Genomic DNA, 13,780 nt, shown 5'->3' with positions numbered 1-13,780 from the left:
CAAATATAGAGAGGTAGATGGCTAATTGCAAATGCTATTTGAATAAATTTGCATATGAAAGGACTTCAAAAAACTTATTTTAAGAAAAAAAATTTGTAGGTGCATGTGCTAACCATAAATCATTTTATTTGAGATGACTCCTTTTCTATACTCATGCCAGCATCTTTGGAATCAAAACAAAAGCTCCAAAGTTTTTGATAAGATCTTTCTTGTCTCTCAATCAATTGGTTATCCAGTTAGTAAGTTACCTGTTTCATATGGAAAGATTTCCATATTTTGTAGATGGCAAGAAAAAAGAAAAATAAAAAATTTGGACCAATAAAGATGAATTAGCTAGATGAACATTTTAGAAATTCTAGATCATTAAAATATTTGTGTTACTAGAACTAGAGGTTTTGATTTGTCTTATTTTTTGACAATTCCAGTCACACGGAAGAGAATCTCCAATTAAATGTCCCTAGAACAGATATTGATTAAAACATATTCTGCTTCATATTTCTTTCTAATGGGATATTATTTGTTAACTTTTGATTGCCTTTTGAGTGATAGAGTAGACCACCATGGGATCACTGCTCTCAGAATGCCAGGGATCCCCAAAGTCCCTAACCCAGCTATGTTTGCACTACCTCTGACACAGAAATGCATAGCAACAATAAGTTCAGAGGTGCTTAACACTGATTTTTTTTTTTCAGTTTTCTTACATACTAGTGTCATCCTCAATAAATCAGTACGTAGAGTCCATACTCATTTTTTTTTTGCCCAAATCCAAAGTAATATAGATGATTTTCAGATTTTGATATTTATACTTAAAACTCAATGATTTGTTTGTATTAATATTTATGAAGGTGCTTTCATAAGGATAACTGATTACTCTTGTTAAAATGTTTTGGGAATTTTAATCCTTGTTAAGGAAAGTGCCCACAAATGACCAGGTTGTAGACTCACACTATCAATGCATATTAAATTAGTAGTATTACTTCACTTTAAGAACTTCTGGAATTACACTCCCCAACACACAAGAGTTTTATTATTCTTTATTGTGTGTTAGATGCATATTCTTTTTATGAGAATTATAAAAGTTTAGAATGAAGAAGACATAATCAAAGAAGCTACAGGTTGAAATATCATATTCTAGGTTTAGGTACAAAGACTTTAAAAAGTTCTCCCTCTCACCAAATTAAGAAACATTGCCACTATTTTAAATATTCATATAAATCTTTAAATCTATTATTTAAAAATTTGTTTTTCAAGAATACTTTCTCTTTTTATAAATTACATGTAAATAGTAAGAAGGTCTTTTAAAAATGGATGAAGAGATAGCCAATTTATAGTTATCTAAGGGAAAAAATGATATGAGTAATTGCACAAAATTGTTTAACATTTTGAAGCTTAAAATAATTGTGGGCCCAAAAGAAGAATGAGGAATAAGACATTGTAAGTGTGGAATGCACTTGCATGCTTTATATAAGCAGTGTTTGCTCTGACATCCTTGACTTGGCCAGAAGTATAAAATTACAAAAGGCAATGTTATCATTTCATTCTCCTTAAAAAGATAGAATCTCTTTTCTAAGATGATGCTACTAATTTCAGGCTTGTTGCCTGGGTGACCATGTTAATGGCTCAAGGCAAATCTGTCACTATTCCTTAAAACACTAATTTCAAATATATGCTGTGCTAATAGAGGGCCAGAAAGCATTATCACCTTTCCATACAAAATTCAAGCTTGCAAAATAATGATTTTTTTTAATTTTTAAAATATTTTTTAAAACCTAAAAATAAAATGTATTTCCATATGATACAAAAAACATCTTGAAGAACTTGCTTAAGTAGCCATTTATCAATAGAGGAAATTTTTTAAATTTGATTCTTTATTTTTTCATGAAACTAAAGATTTCATTCATAATAGATATTATTATTCCTTTAAAATTCACTTATTACCAAAATTGATTCAATACAACAACACTTTTCTCTTAAAGGATGACAGATGGACATAAGAAAAATCTATGCAACATATTATCTCTGTTTTAAATACATTGTTCTCTTTAGCATCATCTTTTGGACATCTCCCATGCCAAAGGCACATCAGGAAGTCTTTTGGGTAGGCAAAAATGAACAGGGTCAAGGCATAAATGCCCAGAGAGAATCTGTTGAGTATTATATAGTACAGGTACAAAATATGTTGGGAACATCTAGAAAAAGAAGAGTAATTCCTTCACTTGGTGTCACGTGAACTTCACTGAGAAGTAGTTAGTTGAGGTAGCCCTAAAAAAATGTGTAGAAAAAATATGAAGATGAAGAAAAACGGGTGGACCAAAGTATTGCTTAAAAAGAAAAAAAAAATGTTGGGGTGCCTGGGTGGCTCAGTGGGTTAAAGCCACTGCCTTCAGCTCAGGTCATGATCCCAGGTCCTGGGATCGAGCCCCACATTGGGCTCTCTGCTCAGCAGGGAGCCTGCTTCCTCCTCTCTCTCTGCCTGCTTCTCTGTGATCTCCGTCTGTCAAATAAATAAATAAAAATCTTAAAAAAAATGTTGAAGATATGACTTGAGTATAGCACACGGAAAAATGGTGGGAGATAGACTTGAAAGGTAGAATGAGGACTCACTAGATAATTATGGGAGAGGGTCTTCAAAAGGTAGAACAGGAGCAGTTGACTGGAGCAATTGAACATTACGCTAAATACCTCAGCTTTTTGTGTATAAAAAAATAGAGTGAACTTTTTTTTTTTTTAAATTGAGCAAGGTGATTTATATGTCATCATCAGGGCTGTGTATTAGGATAAGATTTCATGACTGTGTTCATGCCCTGACAAAAACCGTATTATACAGGATTCTTTGTACTTTGAAACTTGAACATCAAAATAAAATATGGTTATAAAATATACATTTCCCAGTTTGCATATACAAAAGTTTTTCAAAAACAACCAGTTATCTAATTTGGATCTAAAATGGTGGGGATGAAATACTTTCATATGAAATAACTAAATGATTGAAATCAAATTATGTATCTTTATTGCTTATTTAATTTTACTTCTGTAGATAAATTCACAATATGTGTTTGAAGACAATTTGAAACTCTTTGGTAGTTTTTATGATTGCAATATCAAAATATATTTTTGTTGTTTCAGATGATGGTGCCTGTCAATTAACTGAACAACTGTGGTAAGTTGTTTTTTTTTTCCTTCTCAAATCTGCAGAGTGTTTTTCTATTATTCAAAAGGATTTATGTTGCCTATGAAACCTGTAAAACCATTAACACTGAAAGTCAAGCATACCGTGAAGTAGGGTTTATTTTTTTTTTCCCCAGGGACTTAACCCTTCCCTTTTTTCTCTGAACTGAGCCAAGAATGGAAATCAGAAAGTGTCCTGTACATGTACATCCAGAGTGTAGGAGGGACACTATTATCCAAGTGTTTTCCATTAAATGTGCACCATTTATTTGCCCCCAGGGATGACCCTGAGAAAATACCCAAATGTTCACACCACCAAAGGCAGCAAATGTCTTTTAAAGAAATATTTTTTAAACTAATTTAAGTTATATAGGCGTTTGGTAAGAAGAAGCAGATTTTTCTTTCTTTTCTCCTTTTATTTCGTAGAGGTATTAATGATCATGGCCATGATGTATACACAGTCTGACTTTCATGTGTCCAGTTTCATAGCTGATTAAATCTGACTTTGCATTAGTTGAGTCATCATACTGGACAGCAGAAATCAAATGGCAGTTTCCTATCTTTGCTATGAACATGCTTGTGGCTGCTTTCATGGACTTCTACTGGGTAATATTCTATGTGGGTAAATGAAATGTGGTATTAAATGTTTTGAAAAATAATAGTGATGGTAATAATGACATATATGTGGCAATGGTGCACCCTCCAAAGGAAGGAAGGAAGAAAAAGTTGAAAGAGATTTTCTCTGGCAATTTGTTAGGTATTTTAGGCTGTTTTGTTTCTTATTTTCCAATTAAAAGTGAAAATTTGGTTTTTAACCAGATTATCTCAATGGAGGGTTTTTTTTTCACGTATGTTTCACATATTCAAACTTTCAAAATCTCTCAGTCATTCAGAAAACTAGCATCTTATTTTTAGTTACTGTGTAAGCAGATACGAAAAATATCATATAGGGTTTATACTGATAGTAAAACACCCAACACTTACTGGCATAAATAATTACTTTTTTCTTTATTATTCTTATGAGAAGTGAAATCAGAAAAATGATTTATATGTCTTGCATATTGTCTTGGATTTTTGTGATTGATTATTCTTTGAAACCTAAAATAAGGTGGGAGTAGTTTCTATCAATCTCATTCATCTCTGGAGAAGTTGGTACCCTTTTACATCTATCTTTAGAAAGCAAACAATATATTCCTGTGCTTTTATAATACTGGGGAACTGATATTTTCATGGACTATATTCTCATTGTCAGATTTATGAGGAGAGGACATTGTATTATTATCCATTTTATTCCTTGAGAGTTTAGCAGTTTAGAGTAGATAGAACATGTCATTCCTTTCTCTCTTATTCAACTTCAATAAAGAAACAGTTCTTAAAAGGTGCATTTGTTTAGTACCCTGCATCTATGCATGGACTAGGCTGCTTTGAAAAACAAGAGATGTGCAGAGATGGAAGTAGTTAGAGGAGAATAACACAAAGCTTGGAGGTATGTGAAAAGTTTATCAAGAGTTTGGATAAGAAAGAAGAATAGACTACTTAGATGTGAGTTAAGGAAGGACAAATGTTTCAGGGAAAAAAAAACCTGTGAGTCTTACTGTATATTATATGAGTGCTTCTCAGACTTTAATATGCTCATGAATCCACTGAGCTATCTTGTTAAAATGCAGGCTCCAATTTAGGAGGTCAAGAGTCTGCATTTCTGCCAGCTCCCAGGTGATGTCAAAGCTGCAAGTTCAATGGCCATACTGTGAATAGCAAAATATTATATAAATGACTTGTTCACTTCGCCTTGCAAGTAATACATTTCTTCCCAAGCATTTGACTTGAATCTGATTTTTAGTGTTTTTACTTCACTGCGTAAAGATCAATCTTAAGACTTGAGAAAAAAATGTCATGTTTTAGTTAAGCCACATACAGAAGACAAAGCAACAACAACAAAAAAAACTGGGTCTTGCTAGCTCCCAAGGTCTGCATTCCCCTCATTAATTGATTATAGGGGTAAACTGTGAGGATCAGAAAAAGCCAATCTGTTTGAATCAAGTAATTTTCAATTGTACAAGATGTAAGATTTTACAGAAAGTAACTGTGTTTTTTTTAATATTACAATCTATGCAAAGGCAATCATATCATCACCTTGTAATAGTAAAAATATAAAAAGCAATAGTAGTCATGGGGATTAGAAAGTTTTAACTAAAATATAAGTAAACATTATCATTATTGCTATGCTTGAAAACACTTGATTTTTGTTTTCAAGTGTTTTGAAACACTGGTTTTGTATCCTGTTCTCATTGACATTATGAATGTTATCTACTTTAATCATTGGGTTTATTCAGATTCTGAGGAGATTATCAAGAAGGCAAGATAGAAGTCAAAGTAGGCTGGGTAGGTAGGTAATACTAAATAATGAATCTAAGAGGCCTTAGTCCAGTCATGTAAGAAAAACTGAAGGGTTTTCTAGAAACTGGATTCTCCAAGAGCCTGTAGAATGCTATGGAGTAGAAGTTCTAAAATCAATCTGAAGTTTTCTGCTCAAACCTTTCCTTGAAATGAATGTTTCTTCACCCAAACTGAATGTAAGAATCACCTGGGTGTTAAAAAAAAAAAAAAAAAAGTTATACCAGGGCTCCACCCAGAACAATTAACTCAGTATCTCTGGGTGGAGCTTAGCATGATGTTCTAGCTTCCTGGTGAGCCCTTGGGCAAGTAGAGTTGAGAGTCAGTGCCATATATTAGGGCCTGAAATTTACATTTGTCACGGGTTCCCAAGTGATATTGATATTACTGCTCCACGGACCACAACTTTAGGTAGTAAGGGCCTACCAGCTCCCACAAGTTTTTCCACATGTTTCAGGAGGGTCAGTATTACTTGGGAATAGTTATCTTTTTCAAAGGATGAGGAGAATGGAGGGGAATAGCAGAAAGGAGAAAAGGAAGATCCAAATCTCACATGGTGTGGACCTGGGTAGAATATTCAGCTCCCCACACGATTGAATTTGAAGGGCAATGAAAAATTCCTGCATTCCAAAATATCTCAGCTCATGAAATAATGTGGTGTCTGCATTTGCACTATTATAATTCATTTGATTTTAGTGCTTTTCAAACCTGACTGTGCAAGCATTATTCTGTGAAACAACTATTTCAAATATAGAGGATCAAGAAAGAGGTTAGAGTTGGCAGGAATCTGAATTTTAATAATCATCCCATATGATTCTAATGAAGAATGGAGCTTAGAAATTTAACATTGTTTAAATGACCATACTACCCAAAGCAATCTACAAATTCACTACAATTCTTATTAAAATCCCAATAGCATTTTTTTTGTGTGAACCTGAACAAATAATTCTAAAATTTTTATGGAGCCACAAAAGATCCCAAATGGTTAAAGCAATCTTGAAAAAGAACAAAAGAGCTGGTGATAACACTACTCCAGGTTTCAAAATATACTACAAAGTAATCAAAGCAGTATAGTATGGTACTGGCACAAAAAAAGGCACATAGATCAATAGAACAGAATAGAGAGACCAGAAATAAACCCACACTCACATGGTCAATCAATCTATGACAAAGGAGGCAAGAATATGCAATGGGAAAAAGAGCATCTCTTCAACAAATGGTGCTAGGAAAACTGGACAGCTACATGCAATAGAATGAATCTGGACCACTTTCTTATACCATATACAAAATTAAACTCAAAATGGATTAAAGACTAAATATGAGACCTGAAGCTAAAAAATCATAGAAGAGATCATAAGCATTAACTTCTCTGATGCCAGCCTTAGAAACATTTTTCTAGACATGCCTCCTAAGGCAAAGGAAACAAAAGCAAAAATAGACTATTGAGACAACATCAAAATGGAAAGCTTCGTACAATGCAGGAAACTATCAACAAAGCAAAAGGCAACCTACTGAATGGGGGAAGATATTTGCAGTTGATATACCCAATAAGGGGTTAACACCCAAGATATATAAGGAACCAATACAACTCAACACCAAAAGTAAATAAATAAATAAAACGATCTGAATAAAAAATGGACAGAACCGCTGAACAACATTTTTTTTTTCAAAGAAGGCACACAGATGGCCAACAGACACATGAAAAGATGCTCAACATAACTAATCATCAGGGAAATGTAAATCAAAATTACAATGAGATATCACCTCATACTTGTGACATGGCTAAAATCAAGAAGACAAAAAGTAACAAATGTTGGTGAGGATGTGGTGGAAAAGGAGCTCTTGTGCTCTGTTGGTGGGAATGTAAATTGGTGCAGCCATTGTTAAAAAACAGTATGGAGGTTCCTCAAAACATTGAAAACAAAAATACCCATAATCTAATAATTTCATTACTGGGTATTAACCCAAATGACACAAATACACTAATTTGAAAAGATGTGTGTGTGTGTGTGTGCGTGCGTGTGTATAATTTCCCTATATTTATTGCAGAGGTATTTACAATAGTCAAGATACCCATACAAAAATACCCATACCCATACAAAATACCCATGGGTACAAAAATACCCATAATCTAATAATTTCATTACGGGTATTAACCCAAATGACACAAATACACTAATTTGAAAAGATATGTGTGTGTGTGTGTGTGTGTGTGTGTGTGTATACATACATATATATATATATATATGTATATATATATATTTATATTTATATATTTATATTTATATATTTATATATTTACGCAGAAGTATTTACAATAGTCAAGATACTGAAGCAAACTAAGTGTCCACTGATAGAGATAAGGAAGATGTGGTGTATGTGTGTATATTGTAGTAGCATTGTATGGTGACAAATGGTAGCTACAGTTGTGTTGAGCATAGCATAACTATAAAGAAGTTGAATCCCTATGTTGCATACCTAAAACTAATGTAAAATTATGTGTTAGCTATACTCATATAAAAATATGTAAGAAAAGAATGGAGTTAAAAGCCATTGTTTTACTACCTTTTCCTGGTCTTCTTTTAATATATATATCCCTCTTCTTTAAAATACTATATATTCCATATATTCCATATATTAATTATTCCATATATTAATAGGGATCAATATAACAGCAAAATAATAATATTAGTTAAGTTACATGGTGCTTACCATTTTGTCAGGCACTGTTCTCTAGAATAACCCTAGATAATATGTACTATTGCTATCCTCGTTACATGTAAGAAAACTGGGAAACAGAAATGTTAAATTGCCTAAACTCACATAGCTAGTAAGTGGTAGAATGGGATTCAACTAAGATTTTAAATCTTTTTAATAATGCATTTTTCTGAAGTATTTGGCTCTTGAACCCACACTTCAGTCAACTACCAACCGTCAATTGCCCACATATTTGACAAATGTTTCTGGAGCAGCTTCTATACACTGAGTGCTAAGAATGGAGCAGTAAGCACAATGAAATGTGTATTTTTATGGAGATTACTTTCTTATGGGAGATGCAGGTATTTGTTTTTACAAAGCCAGAATTTTTTAAAAGAGCTTAAAATTCATGGCAAGAAGACACAAGCTTCAAATATAATCATTCCATTTGCTTTCTGAGTGACCTTAGCAAATCTCTTTACCTCTTTAAGTAATCCAATGAAATAATATGAAGGGATATCTAAATGAATTATTTTCATTACTTACATAATCATTGACTATAATGAAAAATGTTTTGTGTGTATGTTTGGCTTAAAAATTGTCTTGGATGAGAAAGATTGATTTCCCTATGGCAATAGACAGCATGATGAAAGCCCTGGTTATCAGGAAGGTATTGGGGACAATATTAATGGTACTGGTGTTAGTAGTGGTGATGATTGTCATAATGGTGGCGTGGCTGACATGATGCAATTGATGATAAACTACCATTCATTATCCACTTACTATAACTCAGGTGTTACACTGATTTTTATTTTACTGTTTTATTTAACCATTTCACAATCCTATGAAGTAGTACATTATTGTCCGTAATATAGAGCTGGGAAAACAAAAAAGGTTATAAAATTTAAACATCTCAAAAAAAAAAATTTAAACATCTCATCCAAATACTTATTTAGCTATTTAACATAGCTAAATAAGTAATGGAGCCTTGTATCAATTGTCTATTGTTGTATAATAAACTTCTCTAAATCTCAGTGGTGTAAAATAACCATCTGATATTCCTGATGAATCTGTGAGTTTACTGAGAAGTTATTCTGCTCTACCTGATGTTGGCGAGGTTACATTTGAGGAAATTTATTAAGAAAGATTCAATACTGATGGATGTTGAGGCTTAAAAGCTCAAGAAATCAGAGGTTTTGAAAGGATCTCTCCAGCCCGATTACCAAATACAGACAAGGCATAGTTGCCGAAGTTCTGAATATTGACACATTGGATTTCTATTCTTTCTCTAATGTAAGGTTCCATTTTCATAAGTACAGATCTGTATGCAAGTGAGCCACAGGAAGGTCAGCAATGCTATTGTGTCTACCTAGATTACCAAACTGGGTCTCCGCTGAATCTTCAATATTGACCTCAAAAGCATGCAGAAAGGGCATGAAAGATTCAGAAGGCAAAAGGCTCCTGCTGTTACCAATGAACCATCTAAAATGTAGACATTTTACTGAGGGACACCTCTTAATGTGAGTTTTTTTAATAACTTTGGATTTTGAACAGCCTTGTGTCTCAGTGGGCCTGTTAAATTGAGTTAGTTACAAAACAAATACCATGCTTATCCAGAACTTTATCATTGTAGTTTTCAGTTTTGCCAGCCTGTAGCATACGACCCTCGCTTAGGCCAAGGAATATCTCGATTATCCAACAAGACCATGGTAGTATAGGGTTTTGTCTCCCTGCTTTTCAGACTCTTCTTTTTCTTTTTTCTTTTCTTTTCTTTTCTTTTTTTTTTTTTCCCCCTCTAGGAGCTCCACAGAGAACATCTGTCTCTAGGACTATAAATTTGGTACTTTTTACCACCTCTAAATTTCCTCTATTGCTTAAGAGTAGTAAAGATCAACAGCTTACTCCCATCATTTAGGGAGTAACAACGTGGAAAATTGAGTGAACTCAATATGATCACCCCTTAAGAGTTTTCCCTCGTGAACCAAAGTCTTCTTTAAATTTTGAAATAACTTCCAAATAAAAGTCAGAAAAGAACAAAAGTGTGTGTGAGAAAACATGTGTTTTGCTTTTTGTTTTTCGTTGGCACAAGATAGAAGTGTAGTTCCTGCTGTCATGACGGGAAGCAGGATCCATTTCTCATGTTCTTTCAGGTAGTTCTGTTTTATTTTTTTTAATTTTAAAAGCAATTTTATTTATTTAAGAATAAAGTAGTAGTAGTAAAAGGCTAACAAAAACTTTCATTTAGATAAAAGAGATTAACAGACCATTTTAAACATGCAAAGTGACTTAATATTTTTCAATTTCATTACTTTACTAAATTAGTTAATCCAGGGTTACACAACATGCAGAGTTTAGGTATGAATCGGGTCTCAAGGCTCCCAGCAGAAGTCCCCAAAGTTCATTTTCACTTTTGTTTCCCTTGCCTTTGGAGATGTGTCTTGAAAGAAGTTGCTGTGGCCAATGTCAAAGAGGTTATACTGCCTACATTTTTCTCTAGGATTTTGATAGATTCCTGTCTCACGTTGAGGTCTTTCATCCATTTTGAGTTTATCTTTGTGTATGGTGTAAGAGAATGGTTGAGTTTCATTCTTCTGTATATAGCTTTCCAATTTTCCCAGCGCCATTTATTGAAGAAACCGCCTTTTTTCTATTAGATATTTTTTCTTGTTTTGTCGAAGATTATTTGACTATAGAGTTGAGGGTCCATATCTGGCAAGGAAAACAAAAGCAAAAATGAACTTTGGGGACTTCATCAAGATAAAAAGCTCTGCACAGCAAAGGAGTGTTCTGTTTTAATAGTCAATAAAAAACTGAATCCATATTGCTGGAAGAGAAAATGAAAGAGAATTAACGCCCCAATATATTAAATAGGGATTTCTAAGTTGCACCAACAAAATAATTGGGAGCATGTACAAATGAGGATTCACATGTACAAAATTTCAAATTTTGTGTATGCAAATGAGATAATTATGCAATCAAGTAAGTGCCTTTGATTAAAACCATTGTATATGCAAAATTTGTCACTTGCCGAAGCAGTCATATTTTGGCATGTGCATACATGATTACTGGTTTCTAATTTAAGGTAATTTTATGGCAGAAATAGTCTTACCTATTGGATCTCATGTTTTACATATTAGCCAAATAATATTTTCTTCAATTTTAAAATTTTCAGTAATCATATTACCACATTTTAAAGATGAAATGTCTTCTTGTATCAATAACATTTTAACATTTCTGAACACTGGATGGATTTAAAAATCACTTAGTTATTTAATGTAGTCTCTTATTTGTCCTTAAAGTACCCCTTCACTTAATGGTATATCTGATAACAAAGAACATTTTATTATCAATATATTTTGACAAATATCATCTTGCAATCAATACTATCTTATTATAAGCCTCATTTTATTATCAAAAAGAATAAAAACACACACTTACATTGGCCTATTATATTTTAGGCACCTATCCTTCACAACCAGCCTGTAAGGCAGATTGGCTGTATTTTACAGATGAGGAGGCTGAGACATAGATGACTTTCCTGGGTCACACAATAACTGCATAGCAAAGTTAGGAAACTCAATGCTTGATAAGACTATGGCTGTGATCCTACCCAGATGTAATGCTGACTCTGCTTCCTGAGTCACTCCTTTAAGGCAGCTGTGATGGTCTGAGAAGCTGTAATGAGACCTACAGAAATTAGCTCCTCTCCTGCTTCTCTCCTTTACCCATTTTCTTGTACCTGTGCAAATTCAAAACCTTTCCTCTTTTCTTTCCCCTCACCTTCTTGCTTATGTTTTATCTGTCCTCTGAAGACTCTGGAACAGCATAAAACTGGTTAGGGAGTCTGGGGAAACTTGGTAGAGAATCTTCCCTTGACTGATACTGGGCTAGTATTTCAGGGAGCTCAGGAATTTATTCTCCTATGTCTCTTGATAACTGTATTAAAAGCAAAAATCTGGGGCGCCTCGGTGCCTCAATGGGTTTAGCCTCTGCCTTCGGCTCACGTCATGATCTCAGGGTCCTGGGATGAAGCCCTGCATCGGGCTTTCTGCTCAGCAGGGAGCCTCCTTCCCATTCTCTCTCTACCTGCCTCTCTGCCTACTTGTGCTTTCTCTCTGTCAAATAAATTAAAAAAAAAAAAATCTTTAAAGCAAAAATCTGAGTATCTGGACACCTGGGTGGCTCAGTCTATTAAATGTCTGCCTTCGGCTCAGGTCATGATCCCAGGAGTCCCAGGGTGATACCTGCATCATGCTCCCTACTCAGTGGTGAAGTCTGCTTCTCCCTCTGTTCCTCACCCCACTCTTATGTTCTCTCTCACAATTTCTCTCAAATAAATAAAGTCTAAACAACAACAACAACAAAACCCCACTAAATATATGTATCCTAATTCTGCTTGATCTTTGTTCAGAATGCCCAAATACATCCTTAATCTTACTCAGAATGAAGATCAATTTCTTATCACATCTTTCAAGGTTAGCCATGACCTGGCCTCTTCTCTCACCTGTCCCTTACCTCCTTTTCCCTCTGCCACTTGGTTCAGACTAATCCTGTTTCCTTGTTCTTTCTGGAATCTGCTAAGCAGTTGCAGGCCTGAGGTCTTTTGAGCTTGCTTTCTTTGCCCAGAATACTTTTCCAACACTACAGCTCTGTGGCTTCCCCTTGGGACCATAGAGTCTCTGCTCAAACATGATCTTATCACAGTGCTCATTTGCCCATTTGCCCACCTCTGCTTCTTTCCATTCCACTTAATGTATCTTCTTTTGCTTCCTGGGCGCTTACTCACCGTACCTATTATAAATGTGTTTATTCATCCAGCTCTTCCTACTGTAATCTACAGGAAGCTGTACGAAGGCAGTGGCTTTGAACAGGATGTTTCCTGCTGTACCCCCAACTTCTGCACAGGGTAATGCTCAGTAACTAACTAACAAGGATGAATTAACAATCCAACAAAGGATACAAACAAGTAAATGAATATTCTAGAATTCCTATCAGGATTCTCTATTTAGCTGTCATTAGAATGATGACATGTTGGTACAACACAAAATTATCTCTTTACAGCATTAATACCCATAAAGCTATATTAATGAGTTTGTCAATTGTTACTAAATGTCTTTTATATGAAACCAAAAAATAGGTGGAACCAAAAGTTATTACAATCAAAGAAAAATTATTGGAAACTGTACTTAGACTGTTTATTATTTAGGGAACTCAATAAAAGCAATTGTTAACCATTATAAAAACTATGTATCATCCCCATTTCGCTTGTTTTCCATATATTATGTAATTTAATTCTCATGAAACTTGTAATGGAAGTACTATTATATCCATTTCATAAGTGAGAAAACAAAGGCACAAAATGCTGAAGTTACTTGCCTAGAAGTCAGAAAATCCTATGGAATCACATTATAAACTTTATAAAGTTTATACACACACACACACACACATATAAAATATATTTTACACTTTGATTTATTGTTCAATACTAACTCTCCCTAATGATTGTGATTAAGGTTCCTAC

General features: G+C 34.0%; 1 protein-coding gene across 1 annotated transcript in view; it reads left to right on the top strand.

Annotated features, from left to right (window-relative positions):
• PTPRD (protein tyrosine phosphatase receptor type D) overlaps nucleotides 1–13,780 on the top strand; it is a 1,060,901-nt gene that overhangs the window by 35,487 nt on the left and 1,011,634 nt on the right. Inside the window, exon 2 of the mRNA XM_047699812.1 lies at nucleotides 3,127–3,160. The gene's annotated coding sequence lies outside the window, so the exon portion shown is untranslated. The remainder of the gene's footprint in view (nucleotides 1–3,126; nucleotides 3,161–13,780) is intronic.

This window comes from Lutra lutra, chromosome 13 (assembly GCF_902655055.1).
Source record: "Lutra lutra chromosome 13, mLutLut1.2, whole genome shotgun sequence".
In the NCBI taxonomy this organism is placed as follows: domain Eukaryota; kingdom Metazoa; phylum Chordata; class Mammalia; order Carnivora; family Mustelidae; genus Lutra; species Lutra lutra.
The sequence above is the reverse complement of the archived record's forward strand: the minus strand, read 5'-3'. Positions and strand labels throughout refer to the sequence as shown.